General features: G+C 40.2%; 1 protein-coding gene across 5 annotated transcripts in view; it reads left to right on the top strand.

Annotated features, from left to right (window-relative positions):
- Positions 1–3,433: 3,433 nt before the first annotated feature.
- The window catches only part of LOC139756395 (uncharacterized), a 665,354-nt gene continuing 653,499 nt past the window's right edge, over positions 3,434–15,288 (top strand). For 4 of the 5 annotated variants that reach the window (XR_011714330.1, XR_011714331.1, XM_071675809.1 and 1 more), the window contains exon 1: positions 3,434–3,533. The gene's annotated coding sequence lies outside the window, so the exon portion shown is untranslated. The remainder of the gene's footprint in view (positions 3,534–15,288) is intronic. The other variant, XM_071675806.1, reaches the window with a different exon arrangement.

Below are 15,288 nucleotides of genomic sequence, written 5' to 3'. Positions count from 1 at the left end.
TTGCGCTCCCCGCAAACCGGGAGACGGACAAAGAAAAAAAAAAAAGTATATATAATATATATATATATATATTTTATATATATATATTATTTGGGGGGGCTGGAAATCCTCCCCTCTCATTTTTTTCTTAATTTTCCAAAAGAAGGAACAGAGAAGGGGGCCAGGTGAGGATATTCCCTCAAAGGCCCAGTCCTCTGTCTTTTTTTTTTTTTTTTTTCCAAAAGAAGGAACAGAGAAGAGGGCCAAGTGAGGATATTCCCTCAAAGGCCCAGTCCTTTGTTCTTAACGCTACCTCGCTATCGCGGGAAATGGCGAATAGTATGAAAAAAAAGAATATATATATATATATATATATATATATATATATATATATATATATATATATATATATATATATACATATAATTCTCTAAGACATCTTGAATATGCAGTCCATTTCATATGGTCCTCAAACTATAAAAAAGATCAGGAAACATTAAAGCAAGTACAGACAAGCACGACAAAATAGATCCCATCCCTTAAAAATCTGGCACACGAAGAGATGCCAAAACTATTGGACCTCTTCTCCCTTATAAAACGTAAACTTCGCAGCGACTTTATCTGTGCTCAAAATTCTGAACAAGTTCGATAAAGTATATCACGTATATCTTTTCGAAATACAAGAAAGTACGGTCACCAGGACAAACTGAATCAATCTCGAAGCTAAAAGATTCAGTACGATCGTGAGAAAAAGCTTTTTTTCCTATCAGGTGTGTTGAGCACTGGAATAAGTTACCGTCAGATGTAGTGAATGCTAAGACTATGAATACCTTTAAAAGTAGTTTAGACAAATATTTAATAAATTCTGGTACACTAAAAAAAAAAAAAACGCCAGTAACGGGGACAGTCGAAGGGTAATGTGCAGCAGCATGGGAGATTGTGATAGCTTAAAAAAAAATGCTGAACGGAATTACATTTTCTTACATTATCTCCCACTGTAAACTACATCGTTCCAATATGCTCTATCCCATCGTGCATGCCTTTTACCCTCCTGCAAGCTCAGGCCCCAATCATTCAAAATCTTAATCATTCTATTCTTCCAACTCCAAATTTTGAGTGCAAAATTGCAAGTCACTTCCACTCTCCTCCTCAAATCCTCATTTAGAACCCATTCCAAGTATTCACACGATATTGCTGGGACTATTATACTTTTAAAGTTACGCATTTTCGCCCTCCCAGATAAGGAACTCTGCACACATTCCTTAAAACATCTAAAACCATCATCTCTTCACCTACTTCATGAATCACTTCCGCTTCCAAGGGTCCATTCGCTGCCATTTCTACTCCTAGGCATCTAAAACATTTCAATTCCTCCATATTTTCTCTATTCTAATTCATATCCCAACTATTCTGCGCCTTTGCCCTGCCAAACTGAATAACTTTGATTCTTTTTACTCTGAACTTCCTCCTGTCACATACTCTTGCAAATTCACAAACCCAAGTCCTGCAGTTTTTCACTCGAATCTGCCACCATTGTGGTGTCATCACCAAACAACAACTAATTCACTTCCACGGACCTCTTCACCCTTTAAAGACTGTATATTTGAACCTCACTCCACGACTTTCGCATTTATCTCCCTTACCAGCCAATCCAAAAACACATTAAAACTATGGTGACACCCCACATCTTGACGCATACAAACCTTCACCTGGAACCACTCAACTCTCCTATCTTCCCCAACTCGAACACACTTACACTCGATAAAGTCTTCTTAATGCTTCTAATAGCTTTGCTCCCACAACATCGTAAGACTTTCCACAAGGTATCCCTATTGATTCTATTATATGCTTTCTCCAGATCCAGACGTCACATAAAAGTCCTTGTTTCTCTTAAGTATTTCTAACACACGTTCTTTAAAGCAAACACCTGATCCACACATTCTGCACTTCTCCTGATACTGAAACCACACCGTTCCTCCCGTCTGTACCCGCCTTCACCCTGTCTATCACCCTTCTCCCGTATTATCTAAAAGGTACAAACCCGTGCCTCTGTAGTTTCAGAACTCACCTCTTCTCCTAAGCATCTATTCAGTGGCACTATACATGCATTCCACTCATCCATACATACAGTGAAAATCTAACCTAACCAATCATTAACAGGGCCACCCCCTACAATACTATCCACTCTATTATTTTCTTTCTCAGTGAATTGCAACTTCGAAGCTGTAGTAGCTCATAAAATGAGTCCGCTGAAAAGTGAAGGACACTGTAGCACATATCTTAGATATATAATCATCAATTCTTGAGGACAAAATGTCAGAGATCTCTTACCTTGTGAGTGGACTTATAACCATTAAGCAGTTTCGTTGATTGGTTATTTCTGCTTCATTTTGACCGGCAACATAATTCATAACATTTCGAAAAAAAAATATAAAATAATTCCTTTGGCTGTTCAAGATCATTCTAAAACCATATACGATATCATTGCAAAGATGGCCCTTAAAAATATACATATTCCCTGATCCTGTCCTTACTTCAAAGAGCAACAGGCATCGCATAATGAATGCGACACTTGTTTGGATGACTATATTTACCAAAAATAACCACTACCCTTAACCGGTAGGCTAATGGTTTTGCGTTTCACTATTCTCACCCATAGACATACATTAATATCGAGATTGAATGGCATATTCATGATAAAACACGTGAACTTTGCACACTGAAATTTCACAGGATGTCATAAACAGCTGATTTTACATGTGGGTTTGTTTTGAATCATAATGCGCATGCGCACTAAATCCGGTCACGATGGTGACCGGACTTATTTGCCATGACTCAAGTTGTCCACTCATGAAGGCGAGGAAAGAATGAAACAATAGGAACAAGTATCTAGTTTAGACCAGCATAGATCATAGAAGTATTTTCATAATGAAATTCTTATGTGCCGGCGATACATAACTGCGAAGTTTGGATTGATGATCATTAGCTGATGAAAATATATTCATTGACAGTTTGAAAACTTCTTTAGCATATAAGAAAATATTCTGAAAATCACTGGTCATAGAATATTATAAACGTCAAATAGCACCTTTAGGTCGCTAGATTCTATAATTTAGTCGTTGAGTTGGCATCACTGGTTGACACATTATGATAACTGTGTTCAGTCTTTGATTACTGATATCAGAATAAACATGAATGTTAGTTGTATAATGTCTTATTATAATTGATACTAAATACAATCCACTAATAGTTCTTCTTACCTTTCGATTTCTTATCCTTAATATCAAGGATGCACTACCTACTGTGAATGTGTTTTTACTTTTACTTGAAGTATTTAATTTGTCTGTCAAATACTGTTTAGTTTAAAAATGTATGTAAATTTAGGCACTTCAATATAATGATTAGTTAATGGAGTTTAAAAATTAGGAAACATAACTAATGATAAAGGTGTTTGCCCCAGTGCTGGACCCCTAGCGGTGGCATCAAACAATGCGTAACAAAACAATGGATAAGTAAGCACACAAGACACGACACTTCAAATGTTCAAAGTATTGGTACGTGTTTTCACTCAAACTTGAGATATGTTTGTTACAGTTGTAAGAGGTGTGATAGGCATGAGTTGATCCTAATGTGATGTGCAAGCTATTTCAAAGTATAGTTTAAAAGTTGAACGTGTCGTGATTGTCCTTATGCAGCAAAGTTAATTCTTTCAAGAATGAAAACTAAGTCATGAACTTGAAGAAAAAAATAGTGTGGCAGAATAACTACATCCCTTCTCTCCATATATTTTTCATGGCTGGCTCGTCTGATCAAGAGTAGGTGAATATGGGATGATGAGTTTCAGAGAAATAGATTTCCACTAGATCTTTCATTACATATAATTACTGGTTGAACTTTTAAGAAGATGCGATCAACTGTAGGTGTGGTATTACTGTGTTAATGAGACCAGTCCTTGCTGAAGTTGTATGTTGATCAGAACAATGTATACATATATGTTTGAGTATTGTTTTTACTGTTCACAGTTGCTAAATCATGATATTAATCTTCATTTTTTCATTAAAACTAAAAGTAACTGTTGTATCCTGAAAGTAAGAGTCTACAAGTAAATTGTTTAGATGAAATCAATGCTGTAGCTCTTGTTAATAGCAATAACAAATACTGAGGATATTCGCTGATCTGATCTACAGACCACCACAGTTAGTGACTAGTCTCATCAGCTGCCTTTGTACTTCCGCTTCTGTTGATTGAATTCCATGGATTTCGGTCTACCAATATAATTGATATGACTCATTGTGATGATGATTGATGGCTTGTTTGGTGATTTATTGTGGTGTTCCAAAGCTCTAAATACCATTGAAATTTAAGAGCGTTACAGATTGGTCAGAGAAATAAATCTAATACTGTGGAAGACCCACTTGACTAATGAAATATATATTGATTATAGATTAATTTTCTTTATGTGGTTTTATGGATTTCTTTAATCAACAAGATCAAGAGATTGTAATTCCCAGTTTCTGAAAATGGGGGTTTTTCAAATGAAAACTTTCTCTTTTGAATTGAAAGAACATCAGTTGAGGAAAATGAAATTGCTAAGAAACAAGTGATTTAAGCTTCAATGTACCCAAGAAGATTAACAAACATTACTGAGACAGTGTAAAGCTTTAAACTGTCTGATGTTGATGTCTCACTTGGCAGAGCTGAGTTCTCTTTTTCTTACTAGCACACACCCCAGATGCTACTGTTGCTTCATGAATTAATAACCTTGATCCACATACCTTTATTGCTTCTAAGGATGTATATAACATTTCATTAAGACAGTTATTGTGTGAATTTTAGTAGTTAATGTTTTCTAGGGAAGCATGATTTATTCAACTTCATAATATACAAGCAAGAGAAAAACCTATTTTTATAAAATCTTCAAAAGATTTTGATCCAGCTGTTTATCCTACCCTTTGTAGAGATATTTCCATTACTGAGTAATATTTTTTTCTTTTGCATCAGGTGGGATTTATATGGATGAATCTGCATTGTATTGCAGTAAGCCATGAATAGGGATGAAAATGTTGGAATATCATTAATGAATGCAAATATGTTTAAAGCTCAATTTTATTGAATTTATAGGACGATTGTGTGAGAAGTCATGAAGAAAAGCAAATAGCATAGGCATATAAGTTCTTTTGAAGTTGCTATTTTGAAATAGGAAAAAAGTAAAGTGAAGAGGTAACTTAATAAGAATGATTTATGTACATGGTAGCTGCAGATACAAATTTTCTCAGAAACTTTGGGTGAAATATTTATCATCTGTTCTTGAATGTGTTACTTTCAACGACAGTACTTTTATTAGCAATTCATTTCTTGTGTTGATAATCCTATATTTTTATTATACATATTTTATTATACTTTGTCGCTGTCTCCTGCGTTAGCTATGTAGTGCAAGGACACAGATGAAAGAATGGCCCAACCCACCCACATACATATGTATATACATACACGTCTACACATGCACATATACATACCTATACATTTCAACGTATACATATATAAACATTCTCTCTTTTTCTTTCATACTATTCGCCATCTCCCGCATTAGCGAGGTAGCATTAAGAACAGAGGGCTGAGCCTTTGAGAGAAATCCTCACTTGGCCCCCCTCTTTGTTCCTTCTTTTGGAAAATCAGAAACGAGAGGGGAGGATTTCCGGCCCCTCACTCCCTCCCTTTAGTTGCCTTCTATGACACGCAGGGAATATGTGGGTATTCTTTCTCCCCTATCCCCAAGGATAGACATATACATATATATACACGTGTACATAATTCATACGTGCTATTTATTTATTTTATTTATTTTGCTTTGTCGCTGTCTCCCGCGTTTGCGAGGTAGCGCAAGGAAACAGACGAAAGAAATGGCCCAACCCACCCCCATACACATGTATATACACACACGTCCACACACGCAAATATACATACCTATACATCTCAATGTACACATATATACACACACAGACACATACACCCATCCACACAATTCACACTGTCTGCCTTTATTCATTCCCATCGCCACCTCGCCACACATGGAATACCATCCCCCTCCCCCTCATGTGTGCTGGGGTAGCGCTAGGAAAAGACAACAAAGGCCTCATTCGTTCACACTCAGTCTCTAGCTGTCATGCAATAATGCCCGAAACCACAGCTCCCTTTCTACATCCAGGAACCACACACTTTCCATGGTTTACCCCAGACGCTTCACATGCCCTGATTCAATCCACTGACAGCACGTCAACCCCAGTATACCACATATATATATATATATATTTTTTTTTTCTTTGTCGCTGTCTCCCGCGTTTGCGAGGTAGCGCAAGGAAACAGACGAAAGAAATGGCCCAACCCACCCCCATACACATGTATATACATACCTACACAGCTTTCCATGGTTTACCCCAGACGCTTCACATGCCCTGATTCAATCCACTGCCAGCACGTCAACCCCGGTATACCACATCGATCCAATTCACTCTATTCCTTGCCCTCCTTTCACCCTCCTGCATGTTCAGGCCCCGATCACACAAAATCTTATTCACTCCATCTTTCCACCTCCAATTTGGTCTCCCACTTCTCCTCGTTCCCTCCACCTCCGACACATATATCCTCTTGGTCAATCTTTCCTCACTCATTCTCTCCATGTGCCCAAACCATTTCAAAACACCCTCTTCTGCTCTCTCAACCACGCTCTTTTTATTTCCACACATCTCTCTTACCCTAACGTTACTTACTCGATCAAACCACCTCACAACACACATTGTCCTCAAACATCTCATTTCCAGCACATCCACCCTCCTGCGCACAACTCTATCCATAGCCCACGCCTCGCAACCATACAAAATTGTTGGAACCACTATTCCTTCAAACATACCCATTTTTGCTTTCCGAGATAATGTTCTCTACTTCCACACATTCTTCAAGGCTCCCAGGATTTTCGCCCCCTCCCCCACCCTATGATCCACTTCCTCTTCCATGGTTCCATCCGCTGCCAGATCCACTCCCAGATATCTAAAACACTTTACTTCCTCCAATTTTTCTCCATTCAAACTCACCTCCCAATTGACTTGACCCTCAACCCTACTATACCTAATAACCTTGCTCTTATTCACATTTACTCTTAACTTTCTTCTTTCACACACTTTACCAAACTCAGTCACCAGCTTCTGCAGTTTCTCACATGAATCAGCCACCAGCGCTGTATCATCAGCGAACAACAACTGACTCACTTCCCAAGCTCTCTCATCCCCAACAGACTTCATACTTGCCCCTCTTTCCAAAACACTTGCATTCACCTCCCTAACAACCCCATCCATAAACAAATTAAACAACCATGGAGACATCACACACCCCTGCCGCAAACCTACATTCACTGAGAACCAATCACTTTCCTCTCTTCCTACACGTACACATGCCTTACAACCTTGATAAAAACTTTTCACTGCTTCTAACAACTTTCCTCCCACACCATATATTCTTAATACCTTCCACAGAGCATCTCTATCAACTCTATCATATGCCTTCTCCAGATCCATAAATGCTACATACAAATCCATTTGCTTTTCTAAGTATTTCTCACATACATTCTTCAAAGTAAACACCTGATCCACACATCCTCTACCATCTATATATATATATATATATATATATATACTTTTTCTTTTTCTTTCATACTATTCGCCATTTCCTGCGTTAGCAAGGTAGCGTTAAGAACAGAGGACTGGGCCTCTGAGGGAATATCCTCACCTGGCCTCGTTCTCTGTTCCTTCTTTTGGAAAATCAAAAAAAATAAAAAAAATACATATATGTGTATATATATATATATATATATATATATATATATATATATATATATATATATATTTTTTTTTTTTTTTATACTTTGTTGCTGTCTCCCGCGTTTGCGAGGTAGCGCAAGGAAACAGATGAAAGAAATGGCCCAACCCCCCCCCATACACATGTATATACATACGTCCACACACGCAAATATACATACCTACACAGCTTTCCATGGTTTACCCCAGACGCTTCACATGCCTTGATTCAATCCACTGACAGCACGTCAACCCCGGTATACCACATCGCTCCAATTCACTCTATTCCTTGCCCTCCTTTCACCCACCTGCATGTTCAGGCCCCGATCACACAAAATCTTTTTCACTCCATCTTTCCACCTCCAATTTGGTCTCCCTCTTCTCCTCGTTCCCTCCACCTCCGACACATATATCCTCTTGGTCAATCTTTCCTCACTCATTCTCTCCATGTGCCCAAACCACTTCAAAACACCCTCTTCTGCTCTCTCAACCACACTCTTTTTATTTCCACACATCTCTCTTACCCTTACGTTACTCACTCGTTCAAACCACCTCACACCACACATTGTCCTCAAACATCTCATTTCCAGCACATCCATCCTCCTGCGCACAACTCTATCCATAACCCACGCCTCGCAACCATACAACATTGTTGGAACCACTATTCCTTCAAACATACCCATTTTTGCTTTCCGAGATAATGTTCTCGACTTCCACACATTCTTCAAGGCCCCCAGAAATTTTCGCGCCCTCCCCCACCCTATGATCCACTTCCGCTTCCATGGTTCCATCCGCTGCCAGATCCACTCCCAGATATCTAAAACACTTTACTTCCTCCAGTTTTTCTCCATTCAAACTCACCTCCCAATTGACTTGACCCTCAACCCTACTGTACCTAATAACCTTGCTCTTATTCACATTTACTCTTAACTTTCTTCTTCCACACACTTTACCAAACTCAGTCACCAGCTTCTGCAGTTTCTCACATGAATCAGCCACCAGCGCTGTATCATCAGCGAACAACAACTGACTCACTTCCCAAGCTCTCTCATCCCCAACAGACTTCATACTTGCCCCTCTTTCCAAAACTCTTGCATTTACCTCCCTAACAACCCCATCCATAAACAAATTAAACAACCATGGAGACATCACACACCCCTGCCGCAAACCTACATTCACTGAGAACCAATCACTTTCCTCTCTTCCTACACGTACACATGCCTTACATCCTCGATAAAAACTTTTCACTGCTTCTAACAACTTTCCTCCCACACCATATATTCTTAATACCTTCCACAGAGCATCTCTATCAACTCTATCATATGCCTTCTCCAGATCCATAAATGCTACATACAAATCCATTTGCTTTTCTAAGTATTTCTCACATACATTCTTCAAAGCAAACACCTGATCCACACATCCTCTACCACTTCTGAAACCACACTGCTCTTCCCCAATCTGATGCTCTGTACATGCCTTCACCCTCTCAATCAATACCCTCCCATATAATTTACCAGGAATACTCAACAAACTTATACCTCTGTAATTTGAGCACTCACTCTTATCCCCTTTGCCTTTGTACAATGGCACTATGCACGCATTCCGCCAATCCTCAGGCACCTCACCATGAGTCATACATACATTAAATAACCTTACTAACCAGTCAACAATACAGTCACCCCCTTTTTTAATAAATTCCACTGCAATACCATCCAAACCTGCTGCCTTGCCGGCTTTCATCTTCCGCAAAGCTTTCACTACCTCTTCTCTGTTTACCAAATCATTTTCCCTAACCCTCTCACTTTGCACACCACCTCGACCAAAACACCCTATATCTGCCACTCTATCATCAAACACATTCAACAAACCTTCAAAATACTCACTCCATCTCCTTCTCACATCACCACTACTTGTTATCACCTCCCCATTTGCGCCCTTCACTGAAGTTCCCATTTGCTCCCTTGTCTTACGCACTTTATTTACCTCCTTCCAGAACATCTTTTTATTCTCCCTAAAATTTAATGATACTCTCTCACCCCAACTCTCATTTGCCCTTTTTTTCACCTCTTGCACCTTTCTCTTGACCTCCTGTCTCTTTCTTTTATACATCTCCCACTCAATTGCATTTTTTCCCTGCAAAAATCGTCCAAATGCCTCTCTCTTCTCTTTCACTAATAATCTTACTTCTTCATCCCACCACTCACTACCCTTTCTAATCAACCCACCTCCCACTCTTCTCATGCCACAAGCATCTTTTGCACAATCCATCACTGATTCCCTAAATACATCCCATTCCTCCCCCACTCCCCTTGCTTCCATTGTTCTCACCTTTTTCCATTCTGTACTCAGTCTCTCCTGGTACTTCCTCACACAGGTCTCCTTCTCAAGCTCACTTACTCTCACCACCCTCTTCACCCCAACATTCACTCTTCTTTTCTGAAAACCCATACAGATCTTCACCTTAGCCTCCACAAGATAATGATCAGACATCCCTCCAGTTGCACCTCTCAGCACATTAACATCCAAAAGTCTCTCTTTCGCACGCCTGTCAATTAACACGTAATCCAATATATATCTTTTCTTTCTTTTCTTTCTTTCTTTCTTTCTTTTCTTTCTTAAGAACAGAGGACTGGGCCTTTGAGGGAATATCCTCACCTGGCCCCCTTCTCTGTTCCTTCTTTTGGAAAAAAAAAATTTATATATATTTATTTTGCTTTGTTGCTGTCTCCCGCATCAGCGAGGTAGCGCAAGGAAACAGACCAAAGAATGGCCCAACCCACCCACATACATATGTATATACATACACGTCCACACACAGCACATATACATACCTATACATCTCAATGTATACATATATATACACACACAGACATACACATATATACCCATGTACACAACTCACACTGTCTGCCTTTATTCACATATATATATATATTTTTTTTTTATACTTTGTCGCTGTCTCCCGCGTTTGCGAGGTAGCGCAAGGAAACAGACGAAAGAAATGACCCAACCCCCCCCCATACACATGTATATACATACGTCCACACACGCAATATACATACCTACACAGCTTTCCATGGTTTACCCCAGACGCTTCACATGCCTTGATTCAATCCACTGACAGCACGTCAACCCCGGTATACCACATCGCTCCAATTCACTCTATTCTTTGCCCTCCTTTCACCCTCCTGCATGTTCAGGCCCTGATCACACAAAATCTTTTTCACTCCATCTTTCCACCTCCAATTTGGTCTCCCTCTTCTCTCGTTCCCTCCACCTCCGACACATATATCCTCTTGGTCAATCTTTCCTCACTCATTCTCTCCATGTGCCCAAACCATTTCAAAACACCCTCTTCTGCTCTCTCAACCACGCTCTTTTTATTTCCACACATCTCTCTTACCCTTACGTTACTTACTCGATCAAACCACCTCACACCACACACTGTCCTCAAACATCTCATTTCCAGCACATCCATCCTCCTGCGCACAACTCTATCCATAGTCCACGCCTCGCAACCATACAACATTGTTGGAACCACTATTCCTTCAAACATACCCATTTTTGCTTTCCGAGATAATGTTCTCGACTTCCACACATTCTTCAAGGCTCCCAGAATTTTCGCCCCCTCCCCCACCCTATGATCCACTTCCACTTCCATGGTTCCATCCGCTGCCAGATCCACTCCCAGATATCTAAAACACTTATATATATACTATCCCTGGAGACAGGGGATCAAGAACACCTCCCACGCGCTCTATATGTGTCGCAGAAGGCGAACAAAAGGGGGAGGGAGCGGGGGGCTGGAAAGCCTCCCCTCTCACTATTTTTTAATACTTGCTGCCTTTATTTATTCTCATCGCCACCCCGCCACCCATGAAATGACACCCCCTCCCCCTGCACATGCGTGAGGTAGCACAAGGAAAAGACAACAAAAGCCACATTCGGTCACACTCATTCTCTATCTGTTATGTATTATGCATAAAACCACAGATCCCTCTCCACATCCAGGCCCCACAAAACTTTCCGTGGTTTACCCCAGACGCTTCACATACCCTGGTTCAATCCATTGACAGCACATCGACCCAGGTATACCTCATCGTTCCAATTCACTCTATTCCTTGCATGCCTTTCACCCTCCTGCATATTCAGGCCCCGATCGCTCAAAATCTTTTTCACTCCATCCTTCGACCTCCAATTTGGTCTCCCACTTCTCCTCGTTCCCTCCACCTCTGACACATATATCCTCTTTATCAATCTTTCCTGCACTCCTTTCTATGTGACCAAACATTTCAATACACCCTCTTCGGCTCTCTCAACCACACTCTTTTTATTATCACACATCTCTTGTACACTTTCATTACTTACTCGATCAAACCTCCTCACACCACATATTGTCCTCAGACATCTCATTTCCAACACATCCACCCTCCTCTGCACAACCCTATCTATAGCCCACACCTCGCAACCATATAACATTGCTAGAACCACTATTCCTTCAAACATACCCATTTTTGCTTACCAAGATAATGTTCTCGCCTTCCACACATTCTTCTATGCTGCCAGAACCTTTGCCCCCTCCCCATCCTGCGACTCACTTCCGCTTCCATGGTTCCATCTGCTGCCAAATCCACTCCTAGATATCTAAAAGACTTCACTTCCTCCAGTTTTTCTCCATTCAAGCTTACCTCCCAATTGACCTGTCCCTCAACCCTACTGTACCTGATAACCTTGCTCTTATTCATATTACCTCTCAGCTTTCTTCTTTCACACATTTTACCAAACTCAGTCACCAGCTTCTACAGTTTCTCACCCAAATCAGCCACCAGTGCTGTATCATCAGTGAACAACAGCTGACTCACTTCCCAAGCCCTCTCATCCACAACAGACTGCATACTTGCTCCTCTCTCCAAAACTCTTACATTCACCTCCCTAACAACCCCATCCATAAACAATTTAAACAACCATGGAGACATCATGCACCCCTGCCGCAAACTGACATTCACTGAGAACCAATCATTATCCTCTCTTCCTACTCCTACACATGCCTTACATCCTCGATAAAAAACTTTTCACTGCTTCTAGCAACTTGCCTCCCACACCATATATTCTTAATACCTTCCACAGAGCATCTCTATTAACTCTATCAAGATTCATAAATGCTACATACAAATCCATTTGTTTTTCTAAGTATTTCTCACATACATTCTTCAAAGCAAACACTTGATCCACACATCCTCTACCACTTCTGAAACCACACTGCTCTTCCCCAGTCTGATGCTCTGTGCATGCCTTCACCCTCTCAATCAATACCCTCCCACATAATTTCCCAGAAATACTCAACAAACTTTTTTTTTTTTTTTTTTTTATACTTTGTCGCTGTCTCCCGCGTTTGCGAGGTAGCGCAAGGAAACAGACGAAAGAAATGGCCCAACCCCCCCCCCCCATACACATGTACATACACACGTCCACACACGCAAATATACATACCTACACAGCTTTCCATGGTTTACCCCAGACGCTTCACATGCCTTGATTCAATCCACTGACAGCACGTCAAACCCTGTATACCACATCGCTCCAATTCACTCTATTCCTTGCCCTCCTTTCACCCTCCTGCATGTTCAGGCCCCGATCACACAAAATCTTTTTCACTCCATCTTTCCACCTCCAATTTGGTCTCCCTCTTCTCCTCGTTCCCTCCACCTCCGACACATATATCCTCTTGGTCAATCTTTCCTCACTCATTCTCTCCATGTGCCCAAACCATTTCAAAACACCCTCTTCTGCTCTCTCAACCACGCTCTTTTTATTTCCACACATCTCTCTTACCCTTACGTTACTTACTCGATCAAACCACCTCACACCACACATTGTCCTCAAACATCTCATTTCCAGCACATCCATCCTCCTGCGCACAACTCTATCCATAGCCCACGCCTCGCAACCATACAACATTGTTGGAACCACTATTCCTTCAAACATACCCATTTTTGCTTTCCGAGATAATGTTCTCGACTTCCACACATTTTTCAAGGCTCCCAAAATTTTCGCCCCCTCCCCCACCCTATGATCCACTTCCGCTTCCATGGTTCCATCCGCTGCCAGATCCACTCCCAGATATCTAAAACACTTCACTTCCTCCAGTTTTTCTCCATTCAAACTCACCTCCCAATTGACTTGACCCTCAACCCTACTGTACCTAATAACCTTGCTCTTATTCACATTTACTCAACAAACTTATACCTCTGTAATTTAAACGCTCTTTTTTATCCTGTTGAGAAGAAAAGATTTAAACTCATTAGATATATCATTATGAGGATGTTAGCCCATCTGGGTACGCCTTTATTAGATATTCATGTGATTATCAGTGAAATAATATTTGTTATATATTGGATATGATCTGGAAATTATAGTAAACATGGAAGCAATTATGAAATTTATTTGATCATCTTTGTATATGCATAAACATAAAAACTGTTTATGAATGATTTAGGAACGAGTGCTATGATTAATAGATTATTGTATGAGTGATAATTGTATAGAATGTGCAAGCTAAAGGCAGAAAGTCTGATTTATACTATTATTAGCTGGATCTATAGAGAGCTTGAGAAAGTCCAAAAGATTTGCAGAGCAGATGAGTCTGCATTGCAAGCTTGTGGATCATGAAATAGGAATATTTGGTTTGTACTTATATAATGAAATACAAGGTTATATGAAGAATTAGCATCCTTAGGGTGTAATCTTCATGATGGCCAATCTTTGAAAAATTTAAAGAAACGATAAGAGTAATGTTTATAACAAAGGTGCATATATGTGTATTAACCCTGAAAAGCCAGCATAATTGTGAAATGTTGCTGACAATTTGGATGAAAAAAAGGTCAAAGTTTTGAATGTTATGTTTCCCATCATATAATGAAGGAAGTACACATGAAAATAAGAGTATGTTTAGTGATGTTCTTGGGAGGTTATTGTTTTTTAATGTTTGATGATGGAACTGAGAGTGGGATATAGAAACATGTATCCATAGTACTTTATTGGATAATGTACTGAGATGATGGAGCAAAGGCATAGTACCACTAAAGGTGTGGGATTTTAGTAGGGTGGAGAGGTCAAGTGAGGTAGGGTGAGATGTGGGACAAGATTGATTGGAGTGTCTCATTGCCAATGATGATACAGGAGGTGAAGCAGGATCCAAGGGTGTGTATGGAGCTTCTGTAGGAAGGAGATGCGGTGCATGCTACAGTCATGGACAGTGCTTGTGCTTGTTCTGCAGAAGTGCTGTTGGTGTGGCCATTGATCCCATCATTACAGCTGCTTTTCATGGTAGGCAAAGACTTTGTCTCTTGTGAGACCAGCCTAAGGTGGATGTCAGGGATGAAACACCATAAGGAAATCTGCCAGGAAGATTAAATGTCAAGTGCCATATCTTAGATAGTGAATGATTTGGGTGGTGTCCTAA

The sequence above is a fragment of the Panulirus ornatus genome, chromosome 21 (assembly GCF_036320965.1).
Source record: "Panulirus ornatus isolate Po-2019 chromosome 21, ASM3632096v1, whole genome shotgun sequence".
Lineage (NCBI taxonomy): Eukaryota > Metazoa > Arthropoda > Malacostraca > Decapoda > Palinuridae > Panulirus > Panulirus ornatus.
The sequence above is the reverse complement of the archived record's forward strand: the minus strand, read 5'-3'. Positions and strand labels throughout refer to the sequence as shown.